We start from the raw sequence: 21,241 nt of genomic DNA, 5'->3' as shown, positions 1-21,241 counted from the left end.
ATGTAATCATGATACTACATTGTGCAGGAAATATTTTACATGTATGAAAAAAGTATTGCTACAAACACACAAACAATCAGTTTTATAGACAAAAGCAATAGAAATGATCACTCGGAGCCCAGTGTATCAAACGCAGGTTATCAAACTGAGTTTGGCCAGCAGTGTAATTATAACTGACTCACAAGAACATACCATAAGTGCATTAGAACTGGCCTGCTGTATATGCTGTGCCCCTAGTAATATAAATACCACAATGCATTGCTAGTAACACATCGAGTAGTAGTCAGCTTCATTTCAATATTTACTAGTACCCAAGCAGTCTAGTGTTCTGTGAGAGATCATCAGGTGTGGTGATAACGTACAAGGAATAAGTATCTGCACAGTTATTCTGGAATACTAGAGACCATTTGATTGGTGCAGGAGTTAGTGTGTGTTGCTAGTAAGCTGAATGTTACGAGTTTAAATCTTGCAGGAAGCAATATGTTATCCCAACCTCCAACTGTGCCTTCTTACAGATAGAAGAACTGGTTCCTATTATAAGTACTAGCGCAGCAGCCGTCAGAACTACTGTAGTTGGTGTTCAGATACCCATAAGAAATAGCATAAGGAAGACGGATGATGAGAACTGGGGAAAGGAGATATCAAACAAGGAACTTGTTTGATATGTTATGTTTGTTTGATATGATATGTTTTTTGTTATGGTTACACAATATGGCAAATATTTATAATACGAAGTATTATTACAATTTATACATCATACATCAACTTTCTACCTGTGGTCATTGAATTACACCCATCGGCATGTACGTATATCTTGCGGATAAAGAAGAAAATTTGTAAGAAGAAAGTATTTCTTCCTCCTCACAAACCAGAAAGTTAAAAAATTGTCCATATAAATTAGCTATTATTGTAAGTCATCTGTTTAAACCTAATTACATGTAAATTAAAAATAAAACCTGCTTAAATCATGGAACATCCAGCTTGTATGTGCAACTTGTAGAGTGTGCTAGCTAAAAGTTCTCACTTCACATAATTATGAATTTTAAAAAGTTAATTATAAAAATTAGCTAATCTCGTAAGTCTTCACCTTAAACCTTATTAATGTATGCTTTGCTTTTATGGATGAGGAATTTGAAGGGACAGTTTTTATACTGTAATATAAGTATGTACATGTAGCATAGCGGTTGTTTCTGGTCGTATTTATTTTTCCGTGATATCGTCCTAACAAAGAGTTGTTATTATAGCGAAGGATGTGGACAAAGATATTTGAAAACTTGCAGATGGAAGTGAAATTTTTCGTCTGACATCCTGTGCAAAAATTTATTCGATTGGTTTACGATGTTGTCTAGAAACTGTTTTTGTAAACAGAGCCATGGGAATGCCGGAATACCGGCCATTAGGGTTCAAAGGGTTAAGGATAAAGGTTTTGTAAAAAAACTATTGCTAGTCAAGTTGTACAAAATGCACAATGATGTTGTCAAAATATACTTTGTTTGAAAAATATGGAGATGTTTTATCATACTAGCAAATAGATTCCTTAGAAAACAAACATAAATGTTTTGTGCTCATAAAACAAAATAAATTTATGTTACTATTTATAGTCACAAGTATACTTTTTGAGAATAAACTGAGAGCAGGATCTTTTACTAGTAAAACTAGAAAACCTAAAAAGGCTATAATAGGGATTCTGATATTAACACAGTAGCATTTGTCTCACCTGTACCTCAGAAAGGCTGGAAGCTTCTCTTGTAGAATCAACTGTCAATGACTGTGCAGCATCTTCAGACAAACTGGCAGTGGACTGTTGCTCTCCACACGTATCTCCGGAACTTGCCGCGGCGGTAGACCCAGCCTGAAACATGATCATATTCCTTCAGCATAACTCATTGGTAGAGTTTAGCTACCCTAAAAAGGTTTTCCTTCAGCAATATTCTAAAGTGATGTACTGATGAGTAGTTCAGAATAGGCTTGAAGACTTATAAACTGTCACACTCGCTATAGTTCAAATAATGTCTGCAATCTTTAAATTTGTTCACCTGCTGAATGACTGCTGCAAGGCAGCAGTCATCGATAAGTAATCAGCCATTAAATAACCATAAGATGGTTCTAAATATTCTGTTGCTGACATTAACCAGGGTCATCACAGAACAGTGACCAATCATCTATTAACCAGAGTTGTCACAAAACAGTAACCAATCATCTATTAACCAGAGTTGTCACAGAACAGTAACCAATCATCTATTAACCAGAGTTGTCACAAAACAGTAACCAATCATCTATTAACCAGAGTAGTCACAGAACAGTAACCAATCATCTATTAACCAGAGTAGTCACAGAACAGAAACCAATCATCTAAATATTTTGTTACTGACATTAAAGGTGTGGCTGCGTCAAAAAGGTCAATTTAATGAAATTAAGACCAACAAAGGGCTAAAACATCAGATACAATTTGATGTCATTTTATCTCTGTAGATCAATCCAGTCCAGAGATATATATGCGTTTGAATGAGGCCATCTTTTAAAAAGCTTACATTCCAGCGGGTGCTTCATTTGTGATGTAACTAGTGATACATCTGAAAAGAGTCCATGAGCGATAAATATAAGGTCGCTTCATTAGCCAATCATCAGCACACATTTTTTGTATATGTAGATCGTAATAAATGTTATCACTCGTAAAACTCGCTCTCTGTGATCTCAAATTTAGGAATTTTACTCTATTATTAAATTGCATGGATATTGATATTTACTAAATTAATTAACATCGTTACTTTAATGAATTATTAGATCGACACATTTTATTGAGGAACAACAGAATTGCAAAAATTGCTGTAAAGTTACTGCGAAGGTGACTCCAAGTTTTCTCGGCATCAGGTGGTTAAAGTGCTACAGAGGAAGATAGGAGAATGGAGGTAAATTTATCTTTTACTTTGAGTCTCCTATAGATATACTATTGAGTTGACATTCAGATTATATTTCCCTGTTTGAGGTTATAATGTAATTTCCTGCGCTTGTGATATAGGTATGTATAATACAGTGAGTTCTTGACGGCTTCTTTGAAATCCATAGCATCTAGCAGTACAATGGCTTAGATTAATGAGTATACTAAAAGTAATATTTTTAGTATTCATTAATACATGTACCAATTAATAAAATTATAACTTTTTGCTATCACCAATCATCGTTCTATAATTTTGTATCGTTTCAACTAGCTATGTTTGCTTCAATTTTTCTTTGGCAGTTTTATCTAGTAAATTAGATTTATGATTTGACTTTAGATTTTCACTTGTCACTTGTAGAAAGTGAAGAAAATTGATTGATCAATGCAAATCTTTAAATTCCAAAACCAAAGCTTTGAATCGTTGGCTTGGCGTACTTATGCTTTTGTTAAACATTTATTCATTTTTAAAATTACACTCAATAGTAACCAATCATCTATTAACCAGAGTTGTTACAGAAGAGTAACCAATCATCTATTAACCAGAGTTGTCACAGAACAGTAACTATTCATCTATTAACCAGAGTTGTAACAAAGCAGTAACCAATCATCTATTAACCAGAGTTGTCACAGAACAGTAACTATTCATCTATTAACCAGAGTTGTAACAGAATAGTAACTATTCATCTATCGGACAGAGTTGTTACAGAACAGTAACCAATCATCTACTAACCAGAGTTGTCACAGAACAGTAACCAATCATCTATTAACCAGAGTTGTCACAGAACAGTAACTATTCATCTATTAACCAGAGTTGTAACAAAGCAGTAACCAATCATCTATTAACCAGAGTTGTCACAGAACAGTAACTATTCATCTATTAACCAGAGTTGTAACAGAATATTAACTATTCATCTATCGGACAGAGTTGTTACAGAACAGTAACCAATCATCTACTAACCAGAGTTGTAACAAAGCAGTAACCAATCATCTATTAACCAGAGTTGTCACAGAACAGTAACTATTCATCTATTAACCAGAGTTGTCCCAGAACAGTAACCAATCATCTATTAGCTTGAGTTGTCACAGAACAGTAACCAATCATCTATTAACCAGAGTTGTCACAGAACAGTAACTATTCATCTATTTACCAGAGTTGTAACAGAATAGTAACCAATCATCTATTAACTAGAGCTGTCACAGAACAGTAACCAATCATCTATTAGCTTGAGTTGTCACCGAACAGTAACCAATCATCTATTAACCAGAGCTGTCACAGAACAGTAACCAATCATCTATCAATCAGAGTTGTTACAGAACAGTAACCAATCATCTACTAACCTGAGTTGTTGCAGAACAGTAACCAATCAAATCGGTTGCCCTATTTAAGGTTCTATAACATTCCCTGCACAAACCTTAGACAAGTCCAAGTAACAAAACTTCAAAGAAAATAGCTATCATAGAATGTGGTACATCGCATGTATCTGTTCAGTCTTATATGTATACATTAACTTGGAGTTATCTTCTATATGCAGCCTAGGAAGGCCGTATGACTAACATAGTAATCTCTCTATTAATGACCTGACAAATAACAAGTAATAAAAACAACAAATAGACAAATAACAAAAAGCTGAATCCTCAATAAACCAAACCAATTACTTTTTTCTGTTCTTAAAAGCTTCTAAAAATATTATTAATTAGGAACCCATCACCCATAGATAAGCACTCACTTTGCGGGTCCTCTGTGGAAGTAGTTTAGACAAATTCCTTGTGAATTTAGCAAATTTTGATAGCTGACTGTCACTTCTAGAGGAGTTGCTGGCTGGCTGCTTTCCAGACATCACTGTATAGAATCATGGAAACAGAATGAACTGGCCTAAAATATATTCATAGTTCATTCAGCATTATTTACAGGTGAATTCAAGTCATGTTGAAGCTTTCCTCTTACAATATTCTTTTCTGTTGCATCAATTTTGGCTAGAGTTTCTTTAGGTATCACTTTACGAATGACAACTTGTTACTCGAGTACTTCAACTCGGCTAAATAAAGCAGAGTAGTGAGGATTCATACTATTATATTTATTGTACTATATTTATTCTGTGTGAGTTCAGATGTGTTCAGCATACTATTCTGATGATATCTGTATTAAGTCCTGAAAATCAGTGTTTGTTCAGCAAACTATTGCGTTGCTTGCATCTCATTGGCTAATTCTGTTAGTGAAATGAGCATTATTCCCGCTTGTAATTTTTGCTAAGCTGATCAAATTAAGAAAGTGTTATTAAAAGTATTCTCTAATGCACAGCATCATCAGCCAAAATAAGATCAGCATTGGTATTATTAGATAATAGAGTGCAAGTATTATAGTATAAGAAGAAAGCATCATCACGCGCGATCAGCTCACACGCGATCAGCTCACACGCGATCAGCACAGGCGCAATTAACTAACGCGCAATTAACTCACACACGATTAATTCACGCGCGATTAATTCACGCGCGATTAACTCGTCCGCGATTAACTCGTCCGTGATTAACTCATTCGCGATTAACTCACGCGAGATTAACTCGCCCGCGATTAACTCGCCCGCGATTAACTTGTCCGCGATTAACTCGCGCGCAATTAGTTCGCGCGATTAGCTCACGCCTGATTAGCTCAAGCGCGATTAACTCACCCATGATTAACTCGTGCGCGATTAGCTCATGCGCGATCAGATCCAGCACGATCCACTCACGAGCGATCAGCTCACGCACCATCAGTTTATGAGCGTTAAGCTCATGCACAAATAGTTTACACGAGATAAGTTCACACGCTATCAGCTCACGCGCTATCAGCTAATGTGTATTTACTGCGCATCGATGTGATAGTAATTTCTATGTATCAAAGAAAAACTAAATGAATCAATATAAAAATAAATGAACAAACAAAACACTAGCAAATATTTCTAACCCCTGCCTGTTTTGAAATATGTAGTAGTAGATTTTGTGTGATGTCGCCTGCAAACCATTTTCCTTCTAAATTTTTATGGAGAATGCTTGAGAGTGACCACCCAACTAACAACGTAACGTTACGCAGAAATAACGTTCTAAACAAACATTGTCATAACGTTCTACAAACGTTATTTGATGATCATTGTAGAATTATGTTCCAACAATGTCACAGGAACGTTGCATAGAATGTTGTGCGAAAATATTATCATAACGTTCAGCAGAATGTTACAGGAATATACATTGCTAACGTTATCATAACGTCGTTAGAGAACATTATTAATGAATGTCCCAGGAATGTCCCAGGAACGTTACTCTGGAATGTTCGAGTGCAAACATTCATGTAACATTGGCTTGCAATGTAACTAGAATATTATGGGGTGACATCATATTTACATTCAAATAGTTGTCCCAGCAATGTTTCAGGAATGTTACTTTTGAATGTTCGAGGGTTAATGTTCATATAACATTGGCTTGCAATGTAGTTGGAATATTATGGTGTGACATCATATTTAACTTCAAATGAATGTTCCAGGAATTTCCCAGGAACGTTACTCTGGAATGTTCGAGTGCAAACATTCATATAACATTGGCTTGCAATGTAGTTGGAATATTATGGTGTGACATCATATTTAACTTCAAATGAATGTTCCTAGGAATGTCCCAGGAACATTACTCTGGAATGTTCGAGCGCAAACATTCATGTAACATTGGCTTGAGATGTAACTGGAATATTATGGGGTGACATCATATTTACATTCAAATAATTGTCCCAGCAATGTTTCAGAAATGTTACTTTTGAATGTTCGAGGGTTAATGTTCATATAACATTGGCTTGAAATGTAGTTAGAACATTATGGTGTTACATCAATTGTACTTTCAAATGAATGTCCTAGCAATGTTACAGAAATGTTACTTTTGAATGTTTGAGTGTTAACATTCATATAACATTGGCTTGCAATGTAACTAGAATATTATGGTGTGACACCATATTTAACTTCAAATGAATGTCCTAGGAATGTCCCCAGAACGTTACTCTGGAATGTTCGAGTGAAAACATTCATATAGCATTGGCTTGCAATGTAATTAGAATATTATGGTGTGACATCATATTTAACTTCAAATGAATGTTCCAGGAATGTCCCAAGAACGTTACTCTGGAATGTTCGAGCGTTAACATTCATATAACATTGGCTTGCAATGTAGTTGGAATATTATGGTGTGACATCATATTTAACTTCAAATGAATGTTCCATGAATGTCCCAGGAACGTTACTCTGGAATATTTGAGTGCAAACATTTATGCAACATTGGCTTGGAATGTAACTGGAATATTATGGGGTGACATCATATTTACATTCAAATAATTGTCCCAGCAATGTTTCAGGAATGTTACTTTTGAATGTTTGAATGTTAACATTCATATATTTAGGTTGCTTTGGAGATGTAATGTTGGTGGAATGTTGTATAGCTTAAGGAAAAAATATTGTCGACGGTTATGCTCGGTACATTATAGTAACATTGTACACAATTCATTAGAGGATCATTCTGCGAAACATCAAAATGTTAGAAATTGTCTACACAGTTACACCCAACTAATGTTCTGGACGAAAACGTTCCTGGGATGTTAGCTAATATCTTTGAGGCAAAATCATGGAAGGCATGCTTGTGGAATATTCTGTAACATATTCTCCCCATGTCGTAGGAATTTTGCACCAGATCATCAGTTCAATGGTACATAATGGTTAAACTCCATACTATTCCGAATATATTAGAAAACAATATTATGTGAATGTTTACACCCAAAAATTTCAAAGTAGCAATCCTGTAACATTGCTGGGACATTCAATAACAATGTTTTGTAACAACGTTATAATAACATTAGCAAACCTTTTCCACTAACTTTCTAGCTAAAATGGTACAAAAACGCATGATTTAATTTTTGGAAGTTGTCACCCTTTCATAACAAAAAATTATTTAAAATGATGCAAATTAAAGATTTTATAGATTTTTTATCACAGATATAGAAACAAACAAAATAATGAAAAACAATAATGATAATTTTGAATGATTTATGTAAATGAATTGAAAATTCACTACAAATTTCAATTTTCGCACTTCATTAGACATATCGCGAAAATGACTAGGGTCCATTAAGCTTTCTGGGTGCAGTAAAGTGTCATACCATGACGCGACAGTGTGAGTGCATCGCAACTGAACACATTCTGGGACTTTTTGGGTTGGTTTCAAGTGTTATGTGCTAGTTTATTTTACAGTAGATTAAAGCTACGTCTGACTAGCTCATAAGTATAAAATCATTACTTTCGTTGAGCGAACCCAATGCCCAACCATGTGTCAACAACTTTTCTGCCTATAAATTTTGTTTCAGCTCAACCAACCAAGGCGGAAAGCGATGCGTAATAGCTAAGAATAATACTATATACTACTAAGTTGGAAAATCCCTACGCATTAATGTCCCATCAATGTTCTAGGCGTAACCTTTCTGGGATGTTAGCTAATAGCCTTGAGCCAATATTATGGAAAAAATGTTCGTGGAATATTACGCAATGTTCTCCCAATATTGTGGAAATGTTATGCGAGATCATTTGCTAACATTCCAGCAATGTATTTCCCGCAACGTTGCTGGGATGGTGTGGGAAATACGTTCCAGCAATGTATTTCCCACAACATTGCTGGAACGTTGTGAGAGTTACGTTCCAGCAATGTATTTCCCACAACGTTTCTGGAACGTTGAAAATGTGTCTACAAATAATCTTGTGACAACGTTACGATGAAACGTTTCTGGGACTTTTTGGAACATCCCTGAAACGTTCTGGGAACGTAAAATTGTTAGTTGGGCAGAGTTAAAGTACGATTCAGAGTGTTATGAGAGAAGCAAACTCTTTTGTAGCCATCCACCAGACAGTTGCCTGTGGATGAGGTGGGTGATGCTACTCTTTTGTTTATATGAGAGTGCAATGCAATCAGCATTGAACTAAAAAGCTCCTATTTTGTTTGCATATAAATTTCAACATGTTCTAAGTTAAATTTCCTCTATCTATATACATAAATTTCAGTGTTTGTTTGTATCATCTGTTTGTGTGCAATTATAGCGATAAAGTTTTAGAAATTAAAAATCTACTTTACACTAGATTTAAACTCTGATTTTTCAGTTCGGCCAACTGGCATTTATCCAATACACTATGCTGTTCAATTGACTATACAGTGGAATAAATTTTGAACATACTTATGACACATACCAATCTTTCATGGTTTCATGCTCAACAGTTCAGCTAGCTTTATGCATGAAGCTTTACCAGAAAAAAATGCGTGCTCATGCGTTAATGAAATTCTTAAACTCACTTGGCCTACAAAACTATTGTTATCAGTATAGAGCTGTAATAGGCACTGCAGCTGGTAAAATATGAATTACACAGAAATAAACACAGTGCATAGAAATGAACAAAGTACAGAAAAATGAACACAGTACAAAGAAATAAACACAGTTTGCAGAAATAAACAAACAACTTCAGTTAAAAGTTAGAGCGGTAAATGCTTTATACGCGGATTAAAAGTTAAACTTCTGTGCAGAAACTTTTTTATTACTCGTGCCACACAGGAAATTCAACTAGTAAAGTACATTATCAACACTTTACATACTTTTCACCTTCAAACTAGGAACAAATCTTTAAACATCTCAATAAACTTAAGAGCTGAGTATGCAAATACTCAGGAACACTGAACACCAAGAACAGATAACTAAGAGTACACCTATTTATATGATCAAAAATTATTAGTCCATTTTGAATATTTAAACAACACCTAGGCATAAATGTCCCTGTCAAACTGTGTATGAAATATTAAAATTTTTAAGAAAGTTAAAAGTTTTTATGGTTTTACAGTGAGTTTCAGAAACTGAATATAGCAGTGCTACAAAAGCTTCTTAGCTTTTTATATTCATGTATAAATCAGTTTAAAAGCTGTAACCCACAGCTTTTCATATTTATTGTATGAACAGGATTACTACTAACTGTAAGAACAACTCTTGTTATTCAAGCAGGGCACCACATTAATAAGTTTGTGGGTTACTCAAGGTCTAGTGTTTGGTGCACCACTGAGTTGTCTAGGTAACAAACGTAATTAAGTAGGCCCTGGGGTATTGGGTACCAGTACTCCGATGATGGTTCCTGTCTTTTTGTGTTATAGTATACAAGTTCCTTTTATAAACTTAAGTACATGTAGATTCCTGATTTATGATATGGAAAGGGCGGGTCTATTTAGCAAATAGTCCACAACTGGTAGAAAAAAAAAGTGGAGAAGTTGCTTGCTTAAGGAAACAAAAAAGTTACACATGACTGGATGAACAGGAGTATAGAATATAGCTCAGTAGTAACTCCCTTTTGGTGAGGATATCTTGATACTAGTTGATTAGAGCCAAAATACTGATTTTTTAGTTAAAGATTTTGTGCATAATGAAATAATTAGAAGTGATGAAGTTTGTTTGTTGAAACATAGAAAACTCAAGCACAGCATTTTTATAGCCATCCACAAAAGAGTTGCGTGTGAATTAGGTGAGCTTTCTTACTCTTTAGTTTTGCAAAAGAACGTTGTGCAACCAACTGTTAGCTACAACGTTTCTATTTTATGCAGATACAAAATTGATCTCATTTCAAATTTTTGCAATCTCGAGCGCAATACCACACAATTATTGTAACTTAATAAAAAACAAATCATGAATAGTTAGAGAGAGGCATCGTAGTATTTTTATCGACATGAAGTCAAACAAATTCAACATCTTCTCTACACAATACTTGATCAAAATCACATCATTTTTACTGTCAAACTAGGTACAAAACCCTAATAATCTCAATTAATGTATAAGCTGAGTTATGTTTGTATGTACAGCTTTTCATTGGCATAGGTTATCATCAACCAAATTATGTTTATTATTACATGCCAAAATAAAGAAAAATTAACAGACAGAAATAAAAAAATATTAGGTAAATTGAGCAAACATGTTTTGAAAGTTGGGAATCTAATAGTATTTCGGAGGAATCAGATAGTTATACTAGAAATTCCGCTGTCATACAGCCCACGACCAAAGTGATAATGGAAAAAGAATGGGTACTGCCGGTTGAGAAATGCAACATTAGCAGTCAAATGGCACTACAGTGCAATAGGACAACTAAAAATAATAACAGAAACATATTGTATTGTCACTATATACTTCAATCTTGTAAATTTGAATAATTATTCTTATAACTAAATATTATAATAATCTCATAAAATCGAATAATTATTCTTACAATTTAATACTGTAATATTCTTATAAGAATTGTTAAAAAAATATAATCGTCATTTCCTTTACTTTCACTGCTTTAGAAATCAGTTGGAATACCACAGTACTCATTATAAGTGTCCAAAATGTCAGAGTCCGGTAGAATCGGCAAAAAAGAAACGATTACTTATCAGTACTTCTACGTTAATTACAGAAACCTTGGGTAATTGAACAATGCCATTGACTGGTGAAATGTGTACGACTTAATGGTTCTACTTTCTGTCTCACGGCCTCATCAGCGTTTTGTTTGCCGGTCTTAATTTTGATTAAAATACGCTTGGCAAGTTTTTATTTCGATTTTAGGCCAAATTAATCTGTCTATTTATGTATAATCCAATCAAATGGGTTAGTTTTAGGGTATTGCGGAAACTTTTTAAAGACTTGGTAACATATTTACATATGTTTATATGTGTTTTGTATCATTATTATACTTAAACGACTCTACACAAAAATGGTCAAATTTGTTGTTGAGATTTCGGAAACAAAGGTTTGGTAACAGCCCTTAACGGATAATTTTTCGGGAGTTGTGTGCGCATATGCATTTATAATAAATTGCCCAAACAATCGCGTCGCTCGTGTTTGGTCGTAGGATGAAGTAACAAAAAGTTCATAAACTGAAACACACGATGGTGGACGTAGTATGTTGGTGTCACGGAATAGAAAACAATGTTTGTCATATGTGATGAAGGATTAATGTAAATTTTCTGGCTAGAGTTTATGCAGGATTTTAAGACTTGTAACACAAAAGCAAAATGGAGCAAATTTGGGATAAGGCAAAATCTTTAAAGACTTTGTGATGTGATGGGTGGAAGTGCGGTGAGCTGGAATACGTAATCGATAGTACACAATTCTTAGTATAGATAGATTTTTTTACAAAGAATATTTTTTTATGCTGTCGATGTGGTAAGACAGAGATGTATATATATTTATATACATACAGTGAAACATGGATAACTCGCCCTCGGATATAGCGAACACATGGTTAACTCGACTGGATTTGCTTGGTCCGTTCCCACGCAATGATAAATGGCTCTATATAACTCGAATTCAACACTGTTATAACGAACTGTTTTTTGCCCAACGGCTACCGAAACGGTTGCTATCGCTTTAGAAAATCACTTTATTCCAAGCCATAGAGGTAAACCTCAACTTTTCGTAATCCATAAGCGTCGTTATTACCTCCATCGGCAAAATATTTTTGTCAACGACTGTTCTAAAGGTTTAGTGAAATTTGATTTATACTGCTATATGATGAATAGCGCGGACTGGCCCGGCCACGGGCGCAAGGATTTTCGCCACGCACATACAAAACAAAAATCGCATGTTGTTTTGTATGTGCGTGGCGAAAATCCTTGAGTGCGTGACCCGGCTAGCCCGTGACGAATATTTTTCCGAAGTTGATTCCGTGATGAATCAACGTCGGAATGTTGAATGTTTAAAACGTCTTAAAATTTGTTTTTATTAAACGTATACATTTTCTTAGCTAACAAAAACTATTCATCGTTTGACCTAAACACAGAATACGTGTGTACATTCAATAAGTATCCATTCAAAAAGCGTGAGTGATATACAATGTACTGTTAAACCTCGTAAAACTTTTAATTGAACTGCCTCGGAGTGTTGCTCTTAACGAATCCCAGGTAAAGTAAGGTAATCTTTCCATAAACTTCAAGAAAGATCGGCAAAATTAATCGTGGGTAAAACGCTCAAAAGAAAAAGATGTCTTTTCTTTGAGCATTTCAGCAACGATCAAGTTTTGCCAATGTCAATCTAAAAAACGTCCTGGTGTCAGGGGAGAAATTTGTCGAAATAAGAAACTAAGAAATAAGAAAGATTAAGACTTATTAATATTAAATATTTAATATTTATTTTATAGCAGTAATAATAAGAATAGTTGATAATATTTAAATTTTTTTAAATTTATAATTTCAGAAATAATAATGAAAACTGTATTGTTTTTTTGTGTTTTCTCTGATAGTAATAATATTATGGTTCTATGGTTCTATGTGTAATGGTTAGCCTCTGGACCTTGAGTTAAGTTTCTCCCAAGACAAATTTTGACCGCAGACAAAGTGGCACTTCTGTCCCACAAAAAATCAGACTGCTGCTATAAGGCCAAATTGAAATAACAACTCAATCAATGAAGATGGGCACTCCTTTTAGTCCTAGTGTGCCAGTGGTTTGTTCTCAAGTGTCTGCAAACTCTATTTTCTTTAGCAGATCAAAAATAACAATGCTGTCTAGCCAAAGCAAGCAAAAATAACACTACGCTTGTATACATGTAATTAGCCCTATTGGTTATGGCCTTTCTAGGTTTAATAGTTACGTGTCTGCGATGTGTGTAGTGAAGCAGCGTGTAGCAATTGCTCCTTCTGCTGGCAGGGGGGCTGAATGTATTCTATCTTCTCAGGGTTTAGTAGTTTTCCTGGCTTCCCAACTCCTGGGGAAAATTGCTCTGTTGTAAGTTTATTCTCCTCAATAGGGTTATCCTCTGCAGGCTATCTGCTGCAGGCCAATAGGGCTTATATTAGCCTCCTTCTATGCACCCCTTTTCTATTTGGCTTGTTGCCAGTTGCGCTCTGCCTTTCTCTGGCTCGCTGCCAGTTGCGCTCTGCCTTTCTCTGGCTCGCTGCCAGTAGCGCTCTGCCTTTCTCTGGCTCGCTGCCAGTTCCCCCATATATACTCATTCTCTGATTGTTGACAAGTGTCATTGGCTGCTTGAGTTCATTCTTGCGTATCTCACAACATTCCTGTAATGTCTATTTTTAGCAACTCCGATGTCAACCAGCATTCCTTTCTGACAGCTGATATCTGACGTCATCTTTTTGGGATTCCATGACGATGTTGGGAATCCCAATAAGCTAACAAGTCAATAAGCTAAGAGACTAAGTCGATATTTTCTACAAAAATGGCCATAACCTGAAAACCATCACTAGCTGATAAAAAAAAGGCTTTTGCTATAATACTCATCCTGAGACAGCTACACATATAGTTATCTATCTAACATAAGGCAAAAGAGATATTCATATTTCATGTGATGCATTCTACAGTTATTACATAACTTTTTTTGTTTTTCATAACATTAAAATTCATGCGCAATTATATTATGATTACACAAAGTCATTTTATCTATAATAAATGATGAGATAAGCTATACATATAAAAGTGTTGTAAATACTCTATCGGTTGATGGTATGACGTATATCTGTCCCTGCTTGTGCTTGTTGTCACTCTGCAAAATAATAATGGGTAGTTCTTGTGGTGTATTGTTCTCCTTCGTATGTAGTGGTGACAATTATAATTGATTCGTAGATGGTCATACATCTCCTTCATGCGTAATGGTGATAATCATAATTGGGAGTACATCTATCATGCTTGTTAATGCCTCTCATCAGTTGTAATGGTTAAATACGTTAAAGGGCTCATATGCTTAATATTTTTATCAGCACATGATTTAGTATGCTGTTTGTGGCAGCTGGGTGGCAATGCTTCAAAGCTACTATTATGCTGTCCTCGTAACGCTCCAGTGTATCTAACGCTGATGCATTCCTATCCCTGCTGTTTCTCACACTGACCTGTCAGCGCTTCAATCAATCATGCATTCCTAGCTGTCATATCTGATGCTTCGGCCTCCTACCTCTGTAGCTTCTCACGCTGACCTACATTCCGATCTCCGCTGACTCTCACGTTGACTCCCAAGCTGGCTTGTCAGTGCTTCCAACACTAATGCTAGCGTGGTTGCTGCCTTTTGTTACACTGTTTGCAACAGACTCTAACTTTCACCGTTTCCAACTCTGACACATAACGGCCCTCAGGTGAAGCCAGACCCTGGCTTAAACATTTGCAGGAATCTGTTTTGATCATCTCCTATCTATATGCTGTTTAGTTTTTGGTCTTTATCTGCATGTCACAACAATGATCATCATCTCAGTTCATTAACATTCATTACACACTTCTGTATGCTGTCTTTGTTTTGGTTAAGTAGGCTCTGGGGCGTGTCGTATTGCAGTTTCTCAATCCTCATTAGGTGACTCTCCATCCCATAGCCAATTTGCTTCAGGTTGAAGACTGTCGATCACTGCTCTATCAATTTTGAGCAGGTCATTCGGGAAATATATTGCGTTCGCCATGTCATCGTGACAATCAACCATATTGGATATACGTATATATGTACTTGCTTATTGTTTTACGTAAGTTGCTTATAATTACTGCCGTCTGCAAGTCCTCAATTGTCGATAAATATCTAGTTGTGTATTTGCTCTAGGATCAAGCTGTAAAGTATATGTTCTTCTTTTTGTAACATTTTTATGTAGTTTTCCTTTAATATGTGTTGATATACATGTAGAGCTGGATGCTGTAAGCTACTCCAATTTATAATGTGGTCCATCGTCATAAATATAATCCGTCATCCGCTTTTTCTTCGTATGGCCTCGTAGTTCGTACTTTCTTTTTGTTGTTGTCATATTTTCAGGCATGTTTTCTCCTCCAAAACTTCTGTATTGTGATTGCATGTCGCTCGACAGTTCAGATGTATTGCCATGCGCTGCCGTTGTTGCATTGTTGTCTATCGCACCTGGGTGTTGTTGGTTTGTCTGTAAGGAAAATGGGTGCATTAGATCTAGGTATCGGGTTGAGAAAGTCTGGTCGCTATATTTCCTGTTAATCTTTGGTTGCGATAGATAGCGTCTACTTCTTTGTTTGAAATGCATATTCATTGCTCGCCAATTGTAGTACTTCTTGTATAATTGTAGATTCAGCAGTGTTACCTCCGGTGTACAATTTTTAGATTGGGGGAACTTTATTTCTTCAGGTAAGTCCAGTATTAAATGTGGGTGTGATCTGGCACAATCTTCTGTATGGCATAGCATGGGATTGACTGAATATACATTTGCTTTTCCAATTAGGCTGTAAATCAAAATAAATATGGCCGCTACAGCAATCAGTTCTGCCATTTTTTCCATAGCGGTTGTCAGTGTTTCCGTTCTATGTCTTGTGCTAAATTGAACAATATTATGCTTTGGCAATTGTTGAAACTCAAAATAACTGTCTTCATGGCTCTTTGGCGCTTCTGATGCATGCTTTTCTGTTTGGCTTGTTACTTGCTGCACTGCGTTTGTTTCTGTTGTGGCAATGGTTTCTAAGTCTGGCTGCTCTACTTGTGGCTGAAGAGTTGTCTGCTCTATTTGTGGCTGAAGAGTTGTCTGTTCATTCTGTGACTGATGAGTTTCCTGCATTTTCTGTGGCTGAATAGTTGTCTGTTCTATCTCTAGTTCAGCTGTCTGCGTTTCTTGGTGCTGATGAGTTGTCTGTTCTACTTCAATTGCAGCACCTCTAGGTTTCTCTTCTGCATGGATTGTTGGTATATGAAGGTCTGAGCTTAGATTGTTTACCCCTCCTGTCATATTAGTGTCTTGACCTTTATGAGTACTGAGAGTGTTGACAGCCCTCGGCTGGTTTCTGATGTCTCGGAAGCGCACCATGCGATTTTGTTGGGTCATTTGTCCTTCTGGTGTAGAGTTGCCTGCTCTACAAAAATAGTGCTGATGACCAATGCCATTGCAGTTTCTGCATATGGGTCTGCCATCCATTGTGAACTATTGACCCACATGCTGGCGATGATGTTCTCTTGCTGTTTGCATCTGGTTTTGTCTCCATGGTTGCCATTGAGGCGCTCTTGAGAAGTTGGCGTTTCTTTGATTTCTCCAACGATTATCAAATCTTCTGCTTGGGTAATTTCCTGCCTGGCCATTTTTATAGTTGCTGTAAAATTGTCTACCCATTGGCTTATTCCATCTTCTGTCTCTCCAGTTTGGGTTGGCTGTTGCATTACTACCGTAATTTTTAGCTTGCCGGTACCAGTTATTATTATTATCCTGTCCACGTCTGCTCTCTGCTACTCTCTCAGCTTCTCTCAACTCCAGGTTTTTCAGGCTTTGCTTCATTGCTTCCATCTGTTCTTCCAGTCGTATGTCACGATTTACTGCGCTAATATTTGCGTGTGCTGACTCGTTAAGTAGAATAGCATTTGTCTTTTCCATCCTTTGCGCTGCTTTGAAAGCAAGATCCGCTGTGGTAATACTAGGGTTGTTCAGCAATCCTCTTTTGAAGGTCACTGGCAGGCCTCGGACAAATGATGATAGTATTATCTGGTCTAGCGCATCAGCATTCATGGTGGGAAACAGTCTTTTAGCCATAGTAGTGATGCTTGCATAGTACTTGCCAACACTTTCAGACTCATGTTTTACTCTGTTGTTTAGGTCTACTGAGTTAGCTATTCCATCTGTCACTGCAAATTCTTCAGCGAGTTCAGCTGTGAGTATATTGTAATCTTCTTTAATGGTTGGATTTCTCGCTATAATATTGCGATAAGTTATGAGAGCGCCTTCGGTGAGATATAGTGGGAGTATTTTTCCCCAATTTTTTCGTGGAATACTTAAGGCTTGGCAGTTCAGCTCATAATTGTCTGTCCATTCACTGAAGGTGGTTTCTGCTGAGGGTCCATTTGAGAATTTTTCTACTTCAGGTAGTCTTGTAGCTACATTTATTATGTTTGTAGTTTGCTCATCTGCTCTTTTCATGACTTGTTTCGCTGGTAGTATTGGTAGTTCATGTATTTGCTTGGCAGGCAGTCTATGTGTTTGTTTGGCTTGGTTATAATTTAGGAAAGAGCTGTCAGGTTCATAGTAAGGCATCCACTGCTCTTGCAATGGCTGGCTGTTTTGTCCGTAATGCTTCTGGCTTGCTGTATTTGGCCAAAGTGTTGATTTATGCGTCTTTTTTTCCTGATTACCTCTTCTTCTCAGTGGCATCTGTGGCTGGTTATGTTCAATCTGACCTTCTGGATGGTGCAATCCCTGTCTCAACTTTGATTTTTGCTGTGATTTGCTGCATAATCTTTCTTCATCTAGCTCTCGCTGTCTTTGTTCTTCTAGCCATGCTGACTGCTCTTGTTCCCTCCTTTCATATCTTGTTGAATATGGCTCTTGTAGGAGTTGTCTCCTCTCTTGATATGATGCTCTGCCATGTTCTTTGTCCACTTCAGCTATGGGATGTTGTTTTGATTTAAGTATGCTTTTCTTTGGTGTTATATCGGGTGAGTAATTATAACGCATTGCTGCTCGAGGTTGATAGCATTCTTCATCTACTCTTTCCTGTTCTCTGTGTTTCTGCTCGTAGCGGGTTGGCTGTTCATTTTCATGCGTGTTCATTCTCTCTTGTCTGTAATTTTGCATTGGCTTGTAGTTGTCTGCTGCCTGGCTCATGAAGTCCTGATCATGCTTGTTTGCTCTGCTACGCTCCATTTTAAAATAGTTTCGCTTAGTCCTGTGCTCTCGCATGTTTGGTTGCATAATTCTACATGTACAGTTCTCTTCATCTGAGCTTTCTTCCTCATTGCTAATTGACAAGGCATCTTTCATTGGTGTGTACTGATTGGCGCGGGGTATTGACTCCATTCCCTTGTAACTAGAAGCTGGGGATGATTTATACCTCCGAGGTGGTACTTCTTCATTAATTGTGCAAACATTTAAGGGTGACGACGGTAAGTTAGCATGGTGTCCGTGCTCCATTGTTTTCATGTGTGCTTTGTAGCTAGGATGTTTATTTCGAGGATCCTCATCACTGAGCGTGTCATGGGTCAATCTATATAGCCAATCATTATATTTAGCTTGTGCTGCCGCCTTACTTCTGGCTGTAGTATCACTTCTACGATTGGGTGGTTGTGCTAACATGGCTCGCTCTGAGTATTCCTCATCATCCTTACTAACTTCTGTTGCAGGTGCTCTGGCTATTGGTGACCGACGTACTGCAGGTGTGGAAACAAGAGGATCTGTGCAGTTGCACTCATTTCCGTATTCGTCTCGATAGAAAAATGTCTCGGCATCTGAATCGACATTCATCTGTAGCCTCGGTCTCATAGGCGTCTGGCTCCGAATAATATATTCATCATCAGAACCGATCTCGCTGTCTACAGCTGCTTTATCATGCGCCTCCTCGTCTCGGCTTTCATCTTGCTGAAGGAGCTCTTCCTGTTGCTGTAAGTTTTCAGTAGTCATTTCGTTGCCCTTCATTTTTTCTTCAGCTACTTTTTCTGCTGCTGATTCCCGCATGTTTTGCGTCTCTTCTATTTGCGCATCGTTCCTGCTCCTTCCATTTCTTGGAGACTGTACTCCGATTAGATATTTGGCTGTCTCTCGTAGCCGGCTCATAATGGCATAAGCTTAATATAATATGCAAAAGTATATATCAATTATTCAAAGCAGTACTAACTAGTTGATACAGCTATTTTTTGTTTGGTAATAATACCAAAAAGAATGTTTCTAGAAGAATGAAAGATAAGTAGCGCAAACATATCCAAAGCTAGATAATTAAATCCAAAAATCTTTTTAAATAAAAATATTCGAGTCAATCTCGGGTTTCAAGCTCCACTTTGTCAGGGGAGAAATTTGTTGAAATAAGAAACTAAGAAATAAGAAAGATTAAGACTTATTAATATTAAATATTTAATATTTAATATTTATTTTATAGCAGTAATAATAAGAATAGTTGATAATATTTAAAAATTTTTAAATTTATAATTTCAGAAATAATAATGAAAACTGTATTGTTTTTTTGTGTTTTCTCTGATAGTAATAATATTATGGTTCTATGGTTCTATGTGTAATGGTTAGCCTCTGGACCTTGAGTTAAATTTCTCCCAAGACAAATTTTGACCGCAGACAAAGTGGCACTTCTGTCCCACAAAAATCAGACTGCTGCTATAAGGCCAAATTGAAATAACAACTCAATCGATGAAGATGGGCACTCCTTTTTGTCCTAGTTGCAATTTGTTTTGACAGTAGCTCGTTATTGCAATGATGAGCCCCAAGTATCAAAGTTCAACACAAGTAGTATTGAGATGCACGGCCTACTACTGATTGTAGGCAATTATCTAATAACAACAAAAGTGTGCCAGTGGTTTGTTCTCAAGTGTCTGCAAACTCTATTTTCTTTAGCAGATCAAAAATAACAATGCTGTCTAGCCAAAGCAAGCAAAAATAACACTACGCTTGTATACATGTAATTAGCCCTATTGGTTATGGCCTTTCTAGGTTTAATAGTTACGTGTCTGCGATGTGTGTAGTGAAGCAGCGTGTAGCAATTGCTCCTTCTGCTGGCAGGGGGGCTGAATGTATTCTATCTTCTCAGGGTTTAGTAGTTTTCCTGGCTTCCCAACTCCTGGGGAAAATTGCTCTGTTGTAAGTTTATTCTCCTCAATAGGGTTATCCTCTGCAGGCTATCTGCTGCAGGCAAATAGGGCTTATATTAGCCTCCTTCTATGCGCCCCTTTTCTATTTGGCTTGTTGCCAGTTGCGCTCTGCCTTTCTCTGGCTCGCTGCCAGTTGCGCTCTGCCTTTCTCTGGCTCGCTGCCAGTTGCGCTCTGCCTTTCTCTGGCTCGCTGCCAGTTCCCCCATATATACTCATTCTCTGATTGTTGACAAGTGTCATTGGCTGCTTGAGTTCATTCTTGCGTATCTCACAACATTCCTGTAATGTCTATTTTTAGCAACTCCGATGTCAACCAGCATTCCTTTCTGACAGCTGATATCTGACGTCATCTTTTTGGGATTCCATGACGATGTTGGGAATCCCAATAAGCTAACAAGTCAATAAGCTAAGAGACTAAGTCGATGTTTTCTACAAAAATGGCCATAACCTGAAAACCATCACTAGCTGATAAAAAAAGGCTTTTGCTATAATACTCATCCTGAGACAGCTACACATATAGTTATCTATCTAACATAAGGCAAAATAGATATTCATATTTCATGTGATGCATTCTACAGTTATTACATAACTTTTTTTGTTTTTCATAACATTAAAATTCATGCGCAATTATATTATGATTACACAAAGTCATTTTATCTATAATAAATGATGAGATAAGCTATACATATAAAAGTGTTGTAAATACTCTATCGGTTGATGGTGTGATGTATATCTGTCC

At 36.6% G+C, this 21,241-nt stretch overlaps 1 long non-coding RNA gene across 2 annotated transcripts; it reads left to right on the top strand.

Annotated features, from left to right (window-relative positions):
• The first annotated feature begins 15,995 nt into the window (after positions 1-15,995).
• Positions 15,996-21,034, top strand: LOC137405829 (uncharacterized). Of its 2 annotated transcripts, none has more exons than XR_010979812.1 (3): positions 15,996-16,065; positions 19,033-19,290; positions 20,801-21,034. It is a non-coding gene; the product is annotated as an uncharacterized lncRNA (long non-coding RNA). The 2 variants fall into 2 exon arrangements; XR_010979813.1 differs by lacking the exon at positions 15,996-16,065 and adding an exon at positions 18,392-18,795.
• The last annotated feature ends 207 nt before the right edge of the window (positions 21,035-21,241 follow it).

Source organism: Watersipora subatra, chromosome 10 (assembly GCF_963576615.1).
Source record: "Watersipora subatra chromosome 10, tzWatSuba1.1, whole genome shotgun sequence".
Taxonomy (NCBI): domain Eukaryota; kingdom Metazoa; phylum Bryozoa; class Gymnolaemata; order Cheilostomatida; family Watersiporidae; genus Watersipora; species Watersipora subatra.
This window is presented reverse-complemented; position numbering and strand designations above follow the sequence as displayed.